The sequence below is a fragment of the Nicotiana tabacum genome, chromosome 22 (genome assembly GCF_000715075.1).
Source record: "Nicotiana tabacum cultivar K326 chromosome 22, ASM71507v2, whole genome shotgun sequence".
NCBI lineage: Eukaryota > Viridiplantae > Streptophyta > Magnoliopsida > Solanales > Solanaceae > Nicotiana > Nicotiana tabacum.
In genome coordinates this window covers 94,262,001-94,276,450 of record NC_134101.1, presented here as the reverse complement: position 1 = coordinate 94,276,450, position 14,450 = coordinate 94,262,001, and the positions used below count along the sequence as shown (strand labels likewise).

The following is a 14,450-nucleotide window of genomic DNA, read 5'->3' as shown; positions in this document are numbered from 1 at the left end:
AAATTAAATATGTGTGGTTATTTGTGAGTCGTCGGCTTGCCTAGTCTTGCGTTAGGTGCCATCACGACATATGATATTTTGGGTCGTGACAGACATAGAACATTTTAACAAGGGATTCATATACTTTCGCTGGAGGAAGAGAAAGAATATATTTCCAACCTTGAAAATTGAAGAGTCCCTTTGCCTTGAAGTTTAAGCTTTCCATGTCGCTTAGATCAATAACCCTCCCATGGGCTATGGGTTTGTCCTTGAATGAGATGAAGGCATCTCTATTTGGAGTGTCCTAGAAATTGATGTTAGAGTCCAGAGAGCTTGAGAGATCTGCCTTGGGATTCTTTGGAGTGAGCGACTCATGATTTTCTTCCATAGGGCGCTTACCTTGGTGTTTGTCATTTAGACTACGCGCATCGTCAGAGATTTCTGCTTGTGAAGAAGCAAACTCCTCTGAGCGATTTGACCCTAAATTGACTGGCTTCGGTGGTTGTGACGAAGGTTTAGTTTTGGAGCGAGTGCTCTTTCGAGTTGAGGTAGAAGAGTTTTTGAAATTTTTCGCCATTTATGAGTTGAGGAGAAAGGCTTAGGTACAATAGAAACAATGTGAGAGCGTAACGATGAAGAAGGACACTAAAAAGAGTGAGGTTGACGGTTGAGTGCAGAAAAGGAAAATGCATCAATGAATGGTCATGATGATTGATTTTTCTTCTAATCGTGAAATGGTGTGAACAAAGAAAAAATCGGAGGCGCATCATAAATGGTACTTGCACACATAAGGAAATAAATAGAAGATATGGCAGTAAAATGTAATTAATAACACATAAGTCCGAATTTTTGGTACTAAGTGAAATAATGCCAAGTGAGTCTCTTAAAGCACAAAATTTGTCTGCAAGTAGGGGTTTTGTAAAAACGTCTACTAATTGATCATTAGTACTAACAAACATTAATTCTGTGTCACCCTTAAGAACATGATCTCTAATAAAATGATGTTTGATATCTATATGCTTAGCTCTAGAATGATGCACATGATTCTTTGATAAATACTTTCAAAATAGAATATATATATATATATATATATATATATATATATATATATATATATATATATATATATATATATATATATATATATATATATATATATATATATATATTTGAATAGGTTTAAAAGATAATTCATAGTCACTTAATTGATGAGACATCTAAAGTAGTTGAGCACAACATTGTCTGATGGCTATGTATTCTGCCTCAATTGTGGACAAAGCCATTGATCCTTGTTTTTTTATATTCTAGGAAATTAATGATTTTCCCAGCAAATGTCATATCCCACTAGTGCTTTTCATGTCTTCTTTGTTGCCTACAAGATCAACATTTGAAAATCCTTCAAGTTTAAAATTGTTAGAATGTGGATACGATAGTCCATAGGAAGTAGTTCCAATAAAATAGCGAATTATTTACTTTACTACAGTTAAAGGAGACTCCTTAGGAGCTGATTGGAACCTGATACATTTGCACACACTGAACATGATATCTAGTCGACTAGCAGTTAGGCATAGCAATGATCCAATAATTCTGTGATACTTAATTCTGTCCACTGATTTTCCTTTGTTATCATTATCAAGAGTGGTTGATGGACTCATAGGCGTTCCAAGTGCTTTAGCATTGCTGTACCGAATTTTTGAATCAATTCCTTAGTGTACTTCATTGACAAATGAATGTGCAATTTTTTGATTGTTGAATTTGTAGTCCAAGAAAGAATGTGAGCTCCCCCATCATGCTCACTTCGAACTCACTTTGCATGAGATTTGAGAAATCCACAAGACAGAGTTAGTACTGCCAATTATAATATCATCGACATATATTTTAATAATGAGATTAATTACAATGGATGTTTTGATAAATAATGTATCTTACCTCTGGTAAATCCATGATCAGTTAGAAAAGAGTTCAGCTTCTCATACCAGGTTCGAGGGGCTTGCTTGAGTCCATAGAGGGCTTTAGTCAACTTATATAAATGGTAATAAAATTGTGAGTTTTCAAAACTAGGAGGTTGCTTTACATATATTCCTCATCAATAAAACCATTTAGAAAAGCACTTTTGACATCCATTTGAAATAATTTAAAACCTTTTAATGAAGCATATGCGAGTAATATACAAAGTGATTCTAACAGAGCTACCAAAGCGAATGTTTCATCATAGTTGCCTCCTTCCTGTTGTGAGTAACCGTGAGAAACTAGCCTAGCTTTGTTTCTAACCACTTTTCTATCTTCATTCAACTTGTTTCTAATACTTATTTGGTTCCAATGATTGTAGTATTTGTTGGCTTGGGCACCAATTTCCGTACTTGATTTTTGTCAAACTGATCAAGTTCATCCTGTGTAGCTTGTAACCAGTTGGATTCCTTCAAGGCTTTATCTACCTTCTTTGGTTCAATCTGAGATATGAGTGCAATGTTAGCCTTTTTCTTGAGAGCTCTCCAATTTTTCATCCCATCATTTGTATTTCCATATGATGAACTTCTGAGGATACTCATGTTCACTTCTCCGTTTATTTGGTCTTGTTTCAGCTTGTTGAGTAGTCAACGCCTTTTAAGGTTCATCATGATTGCTGACAGGTTCATTACTCGACTTTGTAGATTCACTGCTGCTGTTAGTTGAATTCTTTGATTCATGATATTCATTCGTCTTCGATACATCTTGATTAATATCTTCATCACATGTAAAGACTCCTTTCTCGGCCACAAGGTTATTATCATCGAAAATAACATGAACTAATTCTTCTACACACAAGGTACGTTTATTATAAACTCTAAATGACTACAGTCATTTGAATAGCCAAGAAATATACCTTCGTCGCTTCTTGGATCGAACTTACCAAAATTGTCCTCACCATTGTTATGAATGAAGCATTTGCTCCCAAAGGGATGAAAGTAGCCAATGTTTGGCCTTTTTCCCTTCCACAGTTCGTATGTAGTTTTCTTCAAAATAGGCCTTATGAGACATCTGTTAAGGATATGACATTCTATGCTGATTGTCTCTGCCCAAAATGATTTGGTAGAGAATGCTCCAGTATCATCGTTATAGCAATGTCTTGTAGGGTTCTGTTTTTGCGTTCAACCACTCCATTCTGTTGAGGTGATATAGGAGCTGAGAAGTTTTGAGTGTATCTTTATTCATTGCAAAATGCTTCAAATGATCTACTCTCGAATTCTCCTCCACGATCGCTTTGTATGGTTGAAATGAGATACTCTTTTTCTCTTTCAATCCTTTTAAAGAAGATCTCAAAATTCCTTAAGGCTTCATCTTTGTAAGTTAAAAATATTACCCATGTAAAACGTGAGTAATCATCAACAATGATAAATGCATATCATTTACCCCCAATGCTAGCTATTCTAGTAGGGCCAAATAGATCCATATGTAGTAATTAGAGGCTTGGTTGTAGAGACAACATCTTTGGGCTTAAAGGAATTTCTAATTTGTTTTCCAAGTTGACATGCATCACATACATGATTCCTAGAAAAAATTGGGTTTGGCAAGGTCAATGACTAAGTCATGTCTAGAAAGTTTTTTAATCAGGTGTATGCTTGCATGGCCAAGTTTCTTATGCCAACGTCTAGGATCATCAGATATGATGCTAGACAAATATGACCATCTAAGCTTTGAATGCAGTCTATAATGTAAAAGTTTCCATACCTCTTTCCTGGTAGAATGATTTTACCTGACTAATCTTTGATAACACAACCCGTTTTCTTGAATTTGACTTCATACCCCGAGTCACATAGTTGACTTATGCTCAGCAGGTTATAGTTGAGTCCATCCATAAGATAAATTTCTGTAATATCATAGTTAATGTTGAGTGGATTTCTACCAGTGCCAATAATTTTGCCTTTTGAATTATCACCGAAGTTGATTTCCTCCATTTATTTTTGTAACTTCTTTGAATAGATTCTTGTCGCCCGCCATGTGACTGGAACACACACTATCAAGATACTATTTTCCCTTTTGACTTTTCATGTGGTGTTCTTGAAGAACAAGATTATTGCCTTCATTTAGGTACACAAACTTGCTTGGTCCTTTTTGTTTAGTTCTAGTAATATTAGGACTATTTTTGGGCTTACAGATCCATTCCGTAACATTTGAGTTATGAAATCTACAAAAGGAATACTTATGACCGGTTCTATTACAATAAAGAAATACAGGAATGAGTTTTTCATTAGATCTACTGGTGGTATCGTTACTATTAGATCCATCTCCAACTGATCTTTTTCTAGTTGACTTATAAGATGGCCGGTTAGACTTGACAGAGTTGTGACTGGTGGACTTGCACATGGCGTTTAGTTGCAATTGCAATTCCTGGGCTTTTTTTGAAGAACATCTCTTTCGATTTCGCAGACTTCAAGTTTATTTCCTAGTCCTTCTTCTCCCTGTTCAGTCTCTTTTATTCAATTATAATTTTTTGAGACTCTTTTAGGGTGGGATCAAGAATATCTTGTAATTCATTACATCTATCACATTCATAAGGTCTTACCTAGCTAGATTCGCAGCGTGCCATGAAGCAATTCTCCGTATTTTCCTTGCTATCATCCGGACCTGTCTTCATCTGTCCAACAACCTGAGATTGTTCATATCATTTTCTAAAATAGTCATGAAACACAGGTTAGTGATTTCTTCATGCTCTGAGATGTATTCATCACTCCAACTTCCAAAAGATTTGTTTTTGTGAAATCCTCTGGAGGCTTTTCTTTTGAGATCCGGGTATTCTGCTTGTATACGACCATATTTTTCACATTCAAAACATTTTCCATCGTTCTTCTCCTGTTCATTGTATTGTCTGGAGGTTCTTCTGGAGGACATTCTTCCCTTTTTGGTGTTCATGTATATTATCATTAGTCTATTCATTGTTTTGGTAACCATAGCGATTTCTTCTTGTAGAGCCTCATCTTCGTTGTCATTGTCATCTTTAGATCCTTCAATCGAGGTTTTGAAAGCGACTATTTTATTTTTTCTTCCTGCCCTCATTTTTTGAGATGTGTTTTCTCAAAGGCAATGAGATCTCCTTGTAGTTCATTATATGACCTTGGCTAGATCTTGAGACTCAAGTGCAACTACTTTTGTTTGCCAGGTAGTAGCTAAACTTCTTAGGATTTTTTGAACATGCTCACCACTTGAGTATGGTCTTCCTATAGCTTTTACATCTCCAATGATTTTACTGAATCGAGCAAACATTTCCTCAACGGATTCACCTTCTTTCATATGAAAGAGCTCATAGTCATGCACCAACAGATTTATCCTCGTTTCCTTGACTTTGCTTGTCCCTTCATAAATAACTTCCAGCTTATCCCACATTTCTTTAGCCGTATCGTAACTTGAAATCTTCTCATATTCTTGTAGACATGTGATTTTTGACCCTCTCCAAGATTTTTTAAATTTTAGCATGTAAATATCTAGTTTAGGCCTAATATCGCTATTACAAAAAAAAAATTAGTTTATGTATCTTTTATAAATTTAAATAAAAAATATACAAAAATAGTACATTATTTTTATTTTTATATAACCTTGAAAACACAAAAATAGTTTCATGTTTTTATATAGTTTAGTTTAATCATAAGATTAGTTTTATATTTTTATTATAATTGTATATAATTTTAGAAGGAGGAATTAATGTTGGGTTGGTTTATCCCATCTCTATGAATTTTATAGTTTTTTTAATCTTTGTCCCAATTTTAAGGCCCAATAATACCAAACTCATACCCCCTTAACCAAAAACCCTTTCTATATAACAAAAATACACCCTAAGATATAACCTGACCCTAAGACCCTAGGACCTAAAAAAGCTAGAAGCAATCTGCTGTTCTTAACAACAAGAAACACCCCCCTCCTGGATCTCATCTCCTTCACCCAACCCAAAGGATATTCTTCATTTGGTGAACCAAGAAAAAAGACTACAAAAAAACAAAAAGACTCTTAGACCTTTCAGCCGAAAAGGACCAAAGAGGGACTCCGCCGACTTCATCTTCTTCAGCAACCAACACACCCTAAGCAGCAACCTCTCACCAGACCCATCGCCGAGCCACCCCGCCTCACTGTTCGCCGGAAAATAGTAGCAGCGGTCACCAGATCTCTAAAGGCTAATAGTCGTTGCCCACCCCCTTCTCTTCTCTGAAAATCCAGTTTTCTTTTTGTGTAATCTTGAGTAAGTGTATCAGGGAATGAAATAGTTGTGTGTATTTTCAGATCCTCTCCCTTCCGTCTTTTAGAATGAGGGGCAAATAATGAGCCGAAATATTTCTTGGATTTGGGATCCTTCGTTGGCGATTGCCGAGGATGAAATTGCCAGCGACGATATATCCCTTGAGGGATTTGAGAAGGAGTTTCTGTCGTGTTCCGGTCCAGCTTGAGTTCCGTCGAGGTTCGATTTGAGATCGTTGTTCTTTGTTTCCGGTTTGAGGTTTGAGTTTCAATTCTTTCATATACATGTGTTATTTCTGTCTATTATAATGCTCTGTTTATAAAATTCTTGTTATCGTTAATTGTTATCTCCTTTTAATTTCATATACATGGTTTTGATGACATGAATTTGAAGTTACACATTGTGCATACATTATGTGTGGTTGAGTATTTTCGTATCTGAATCTCTATATAAATCATAATATAGTTTAGTTTCTGGAAATGGAAAACATTAGTGCATAGAAGTGTATATTATTGAGAGATCTGATTTATAGTTGTAAAGTTGAAAATCGTGTATCAATAATTTGAATCGATCTGTAATTAATCCTATTGTTCTTTTGGTGTAAGAACCAGATAGGAAGATCCATGAATGGGCAATTGAAATGATAGAGAAAGGAGTTGTATGGATTAGAAGAATGCTTAATCTCTATTTTTTTGTTTAATGCTCTTATAGAATTTTAGTCTCGTAATTCACCTGACATCTGGTTCCAGATTTGAAAAGCTTAAAACGAGTGTTATTTTTCTTAAAACAATCTTCATTCACATATCTGCTTCTATGAATTGATAATTCGCTTTGGTTAAGTACAATTTTTTTTAAGTTGAGGTGCGCCATCCGATCACATAGTCTATGGTCCTCACATCTATATCTTTACTAATATAGAAAAACGCTTTGAACCTCGTAGCTTGCTTTAGGCGCGATTTAATATACCATTGTGATTGTGTACATATTCGAGTGACATAATTACGATTCTTAAAAAACCAAATCAGAGTATGCGTTCGCGCAACTTTGACTAAATTTTCTTAATAATAATATAGTGTTATTGATTATAGACATGTTCGCGTGACATGATTTTTGACGCGCCAAACAAATGGGTACACGTGCGCGTGACCCATTTTAAGATAATTTCTTAATAAAAAAGGGCAAATATACATAAGTTCTTAAATTAGTAATTAGACAATTTAATAAGCCAAGTAATGATCAAAGCGACCATGCTAGAACTACGGAACTCGGGAATGCCTAACACCTTCTTCCGGATTAACAAAATTCCTTACCCAGATTTCTATGTTTGCAGACCATAAATAAGAGTCAAACTTTCCTCGATTCGGGATTTTAAACCGGTGACTTGGGACACCATACATTATCCCAAGTGGCGACTCTAAATAAACAAAATAATCCTATTTTGATTGTCACTTAAATGGAAAAAACTCCCTTATACCCCTTTCGGAGGTGTGAAAAAGGAGGTGTGACAGCTCTGCCGACTCTACTAGGGAACGAACCCAGAATCTCTGGTTCAGGGTTCAAGAATTCGAGCTTGTTAATATGATTTTTACTTGGCTTCATTTATTGTTAATATTACTGTATTCTGTGAACCTTTTGTGTTAAATGCTATCTGTTTACCGCTTTAATATTGTTTGAATTGAATATAACTGTCTTCTTACGCTACCCCTCTGAGTCTTCTGAAAATGGTGCACACGTTCACATGGCCCGATTTTTCTGTAGAAGTTATACCAAATAAGAACGGGGCTGGGCCAGCAACAAGGCCGGGTAGACTACAATGCTCCCGGTACGTTGCCCCCTCTTCTGCTCGAGTTGTCCGCCCGCGTAAGCCAGGTCTAGAACACAACCCCAGGATTTAAACATAGAAAAACACAGCCTCATGCCGGATCCCTAGTAGGAATGTTTGTTTGCATCATGTGCATTTGATCTAGGGGACTCAACACAGGGGTTGGGTCCGTCTAGAATACGTGTACCCAAAATAACAGACTATCTTGATGCATCCTATGTGTTACATATTGCATTTCTTCAATGGTAAAAGGGTCATTTGGCAGACCAATGATAGTTGATGGCAAATGAAAAAAAAAGAAAAAAGAGGGTGAAGTGTGAAAATAAAGTAAGTAGGGCCTAGTTATGTTTTCTTTCACATTTTTGTTAAGAAAGAGAAAAAAACATGAAAAATTCAAAAAAAAATTTTTTGCACTTTTTCATCATTTTTCGAAAATCAAAAATAAAAAAAAAAGAGGAAAAAAAATCCAAAAAGAGTTTACATGTTTCATCATTTTTTTTAAAAAAAGACCAAAAAAAATATTTTCTCTAAATTAGTTGTTTTTCTTTAATTCTCGCCCGTATCCAATATGCCCGAACTACGCGAACTAGATTCTCGTCTTTCGGGGCGTGATACGTAGGCAACCCACATAGGGTCCGGTCTTCCTAGTAAATCTTAGGTTCTTGGCTTTGCGGGATCTTAGCCAAATTTTGCACTTCTAGCCATCTTTAGGCCGCATAAGCCATTTTGCAAAAATAACTTCAATCATGTCTTGCATGTTGTCAAACAGGAAGTGTTATTGTCTCACATGGTGTTCTAGGTCTTTATCTTTATTTGGTCTTATTTTTCTCATGCAGGTGTGGATTTACTTACCGGAGTTTGGGCATGACAGACACCCTAGGACCATCCAGTCAGAGTCGCTCATTCAGGAGTTTACTTAAGGAGATTTTTTTTAGTTATTATGTTTTGAGTCTGTTGTTCTTTTTATGTCATCTTTTACCTTCTAATTTTGTACAGTAATGTCGAGTCTTTTAGGTGATGTTAGTTTCTGTCATAGTCTAGTAAGTTTGTCGAGTTTTTTTTTTGTTATTGTATGTCCTATTTTGCATTTGAAAAATGTGTTATAGATCAAAAATTCAAAAAAAAAAAAGAAATTTTGCATTTTTATATTTCCGTTAAAAATTTTCTTTAGAATACTAATTCTAGGAATAAAAAAAATTATTTGAGGTGGTTTTTCTTTATTAAATTAATATCTAGAACTAAAAAAAAAGTGCTTTTATATTTCATTTAGTACATTAAGACTAAAAATTCAAAAAAAAAAGAGAATTTTCTTTTAGTACCTCTTTAAAAGTTTTTTTTAAGATATTAATTTCGAAAACCCAAAAAGATTTTCTTTTGAGGTTCTTCTTTGGGAAATTAATGAAAAATAAATAAAAATATTCTTTTTATTTTTCTCTAGAACTTTAGGATATTGTACATCGAAGAAAAAAAACATACTTCATCTTGTGTTTATTTTCAGAGTTTCTCCCTCAGGTAATCAAAAACTAAAATCCAAAAACATGTTTTATAGTTTCCATTTCTTGTTTCGAAATCTTTCTTCAGAATATCAAATGAAAATTCAAAATATTTTTCTTTGGTTCATTCTTTAGATTTCCTTCCTAAAAAAAAGAAGAATAAAAAAATATTTCTCTTCAAGGGATTTTTTTTCCTTAATAATTTCCCACAGAGTATTTGTTTCAAAAAGAAAAAAATATATGATCGTTAAGTTTGAGTTTAAAATAGGTTATAGAACTTTAAGTCTATACAATTCAAAAAAAAAAGATTTGCTTCTTTTATTTCTCTTTTTTTCATAAGAGTAGTCATTAAGGTAATAAACAAAAAGAAAAAAAAGAAGAAAAAAAAGGAAAATGAGAACGTTTGTTTGTTTACTTTATTCCCGATCTTCCCGAACTACACAAAGATCTGATTCATGGGGCATCATGATACGTAGGCAACCTACATAGGGTTCGATCGAATCATTTTTTTTATTAAAAGAAAAAGGAAAAAAGAAGAAAAAAAATTTAAAAAAAAAGAAAAGGAAAAATGAGAGGTGAAATTATGGGATGTGAGAAATGAGAAAAGAGTGATAATTAGAAGAAAAAAAAAAGAGGAAGGAAAATGAGCAAGCAAGTGATAGAAAAGGAAAGAAAAGAGAAGATTGAAATGAATAAATTGGGATGATACCAAGTGACCTTGTGACCCTCGAAGTCATTCTAAAACCGTTAATTGTTGAGGTGCATTGCACGTAATGTGATATTTTTAGCAGTTAAATGCCTTAACGCTAACATGATGACTTCATTTTGTTCCTCTTTGTTATCCTCATTATAGCAGAAGGGTGGTTGGTTTGTGGTTCTTAAACTGGTAACTCTTCCATACAACACAAGGTCAAAGAGCAAGGTAGCCATGACTAGCAAAGACTTAGACACAAGAGTTGTCGACCCGTCGAGGGAGTTTGTGGAGTCGGAGTTTCAATTGAAAGGGGAGGTCCAAATGTTGAAACAACAGATGACAGAAATGTATCAGTCTTGGATCAGGGGGAATCCCCCACCTTCATTCCCTGCTAACTACACCGAAAATCCTGCAACTATCCCACTACTATCACAAATCCAGATTCCCACTGCTGTTGATATCATCCCACCACCTTTTCACACTCTACCCGCCAAAATCACCTCATATTCCGCTCCTTTGGTCACTCATGCTTTTGTAGCTCCTCCACCAGCTATTTTTCCTCGATCCTCTAACGAAACTATGTTCAACGTCCCCGATGCCCAACACTATGTTCCATAACCAACTTCCAAGGTTTCGGATCCCTACTCTCACGCTCCTCATTTTGAGCCTCCCGATGAAGCTGCAAAGCCTGCTAAGACAGTGGAGCAAGATGAGATATCCAGAAAGCTGAAAGTGTTTAAGATGCCAAAGTTTAATTTGTATGATGAGCGTGAAGATCCAGTATCCCATTTGAGGGGTTATTGCAGTGAAATGAGAAGTTTTGGCGGGAAAGATAAGTTGCTGATGGTGTATTTCAGTGAGAGCCTGACTGGGGCAGCTTTGGAATGACATACTCGTCAAGATGTCGGTAAGTGGCATACACGGGATGACATTTCTCAAGATTTCGTGTGACACCTTCAGTACAATATAGACATTGTCCTAGACCGCTTCTCCCTATATCAAATAGAAAAGAAACCCAAGGAATGTTTTAGGGAATTTTGGTTCAGATGGAACGAACAAGTTGCTCAGGACAGTCCTCCCATTGATAGAAAAAATGTTGCTGAGCCCTGGCAACGACAGGATCCAGTAGGCATTCCTGCTAAAAGCTTCCACCCTCAATACCGACCTCATGAACATCCTCGAGCTCCACATAATTCACCCCAGTATTATCCTCCGAACAACGTTCGGTCATCTGTCCAACCACTGGGTCATTCCTTATGGCGAGCGCCAGCACCGCATAATGCACTTCTGCCTCCACAACATTTGCGAGCATCCAACAACCCTAGAAAACTGGGGCATGGAGGGAAACAAAGGCAAAAAGATAATTTCACGCCCATCGGAGAATCCTACACCAACTTGTTTGAAAAGTTAAAACGTTCTGGCCTGATTGAGCCGCTCCTTGGCTATACGCCGGACCCATATGCAAAAGGATTTGATCCTACTGTACAGTGAATGTACCACTCTAATGTCCAAGGGCATAGCATTGAAGAAAGTCGTGCTTTGAAAAGGGAAATAGAAAGAATGATTTAAGAAGGAATAATTGTGGTCAGGCACTGATACCCTAAGTGTCACACATAATCCTCTACAGGTACATGACAATGCACAAATTATTGTGATGGTTTGCAATGATGAAGGGTTGGTCAAAGGAGTCAATGAGCCACTTGGTGAAGACAATGTGATTGAAGTTGGTGAAGGTACCAGTGATATTGATGTGGAACTCATTGGCTAAGATGCCGAGCTTGGTAATTGGAAAGACGCTCCTCTCTTGGCTTGCCAGGGAGGAGTCTTGGTGGTTTATTTTGTTGTCATTTCTGTTGTCCGGGTTGTTTCAGGGTTGTAATCCGGATTTTGTCTTGTGACTCATTCCCTTCTATCCTTTTATTTGCCTAGTTCATTTAGTCGTAGTGCCCCTTTTAGTGCTATTTAGGTTTTTCCAGGGTCGTAACCCCAATGTGTTTTGTTTGTTTTGTTGTTCAAACCTTTCACCATCTGTCTAATGCAATTCTCTGTTTTCTGTTATTTTTAGTTATTTTTTGTTTATTTCTCTTCTCTTTTTATAGTTCTTTTCATGCTGGCTCTATTGACATGACATGCATGCATACATACTTCTAGGCTTGGTCTTAAAAGTTAGATTAATCATGAAGCAATGAAACAATTTTGAAGATGATAGGGACACTTGAGAGAAATACGTATAGATTTGGACATTTTGAGATCATTTGAAGCCCGAATCATGTAAAACTGGGGCAGATGATTTGGGAAGTTAATAGGGTGACAAGAATTCGTTAAAGGAGAGTGCATCCCGGACAATTTGAAGCAAGCAATTTTGGGTTCAAGTGCATCTCAAATTACAAGATAAAGTTAAGAACGTTTTCTCCGAATTGACGGAGGATATCCATTGTGAAGAGGAAATTACCCAACGAGAGTTCTGTACTTGGCAAGGCGTAAAGAAAAGTGGAAGGCATATCAGTAACATCAAATGGCGGAGCCGCAAAAGAAATATTGTGCATGATCTTCAATTTTCATTTCAAGTTGCATATGTTATACTTGGAATTTTCAGGGATTGGGAGACCCTCTTTCAGCTATCCAAACACTTATACCATTCGATACCCTTTTGAGCATGTACTGATTTCTTTAACCTCCCCTCTTTTGGAATCAAGTTAGAGTCATACGAAAAAAAAACATTCATGTCCCCATAGGTTTATTTTCGGAAGTTCATTCCAAAAAGAAAATTCAACAAAAGAAGAGGAGGAAAATAGAGATAAAAAGGGGAAAAAGAAAAAAAAAGGAAAATAGCAACAAAAAGTAGTCGTGTGAACTACGGTTGACCTGATTCTTGTCACCACAAAATATGTAGGCAGACTCACGATTCGGTCATACCAAATAAAATATTTCATAATCCCACGAAGTCGAGAGTGGGGTAGTCTTTCTTAGTAAAAAGAAAAAAAAGAATCAATTTCCTTTGTTTTAGAAATCGGGGCAAAGTTTTAGAGTGGATTCCAAAAGTTATAAATAAATTAACCCTGTTGTCTTAGTTATTTTGAGCCTTTATGATATCCTTTCTTTCTAACCCTGTCCAAAAGCCCCATTACAGTTCAAAAAAGACCTCCCAGATATCTTTGAGAGTGCTGAGTTTAGACATGCCAAGAGTATATGATATTTTTACCATGGTTAATGCCTTGTCATCTACAGAATCAGAGGAAATAAGAAGAAAAGAACAAAATGATAGAGTCTTATCGGTGAAAACCTTCACAGGCACCATAAGGCGACGGTAAGTTGAGAGAAAGAACAAAATGAGAGAGGCTTGATGGTGAAAACCCTTTGGGCACTACAAGTCGAATAAGGATTGTGAATTAGATTGGATAATCGGAGCATTGAAACCCAGTTTCACGGTTTAGGGGTATAACAAGAGTTGAACATCAGACTTGCTTGACAGATATGGCCACAAGTGCATGTCATGGTCATTAGAGTTGGTATCCACATCTGATAAGTTTCTACTTTGTAGTTTTCTTGTTTGGAATCATCTCTTTCCTTTGTTCTTTACTCTGTTCCTTTTGTCTTGCTTACTTCTGCTTCCTAAGTCTGTTTGGTCAGAACAAATGAGAAATGACTTCAAAATTTGCCACCAGCTTTCCAATTGCACAAAACTGGATCTGGCTAGCACATCAAAGTGGCACAAGTTAGGAAAGAACAACATGCGCACTAAGTTGGTAACAATCAACGTGCTTTGGGGATTCATGTGAAACATAAAGGTTCAGTATATGTCAATGCATGAGCACAATGCAACAGATAGAGGGTTTTTGTTTGAACGAATCAGAGGTATTTTCTGCGATAAGGGTGACAGAGAAAATGGTTAGTCAATAAACAAGTAATGTCTTTCTATTTAAAATCGAAGTTATCATGTGAAGTGAAGGAGCAATCGCCCTCAAAGTTAAGGCCACAAACCAACCACCATGTTTAAACTCACAATTTTTCTTTGATTGAAACAGGGGCAGGAAATTTCGTTTGCTTCGGAGAAACCCTCCATGAGGAATGCAAGTGCCAGACAGGATCGATAGCGCCCACCTAGAGAACAAGGGAAGACGGCACAAGTTCAAAGGAAAGCGGGTCAAGCTCAACGATCAGGAACCCACCTAGAAAATAAGGGAAAATGATTCGAGTTTCAAGGAAAAGCAGGTCAAGTTCAGCAATCAGGTGCCCACCTGGAGAACAAGGAAAAAC

The 14,450-nt window shown here is 36.3% G+C and overlaps 1 long non-coding RNA gene across 1 annotated transcript; it reads left to right on the top strand.

Moving 5' to 3' along the window:
* The first annotated feature begins 5,774 nt into the window (after positions 1–5,774).
* On the top strand, positions 5,775–9,152 carry LOC107769929 (uncharacterized). The gene is made up of 2 exons (XR_001644505.2): positions 5,775–6,442; positions 8,843–9,152. It is a non-coding gene; the product is annotated as an uncharacterized LOC107769929 (long non-coding RNA).
* The last annotated feature ends 5,298 nt before the right edge of the window (positions 9,153–14,450 follow it).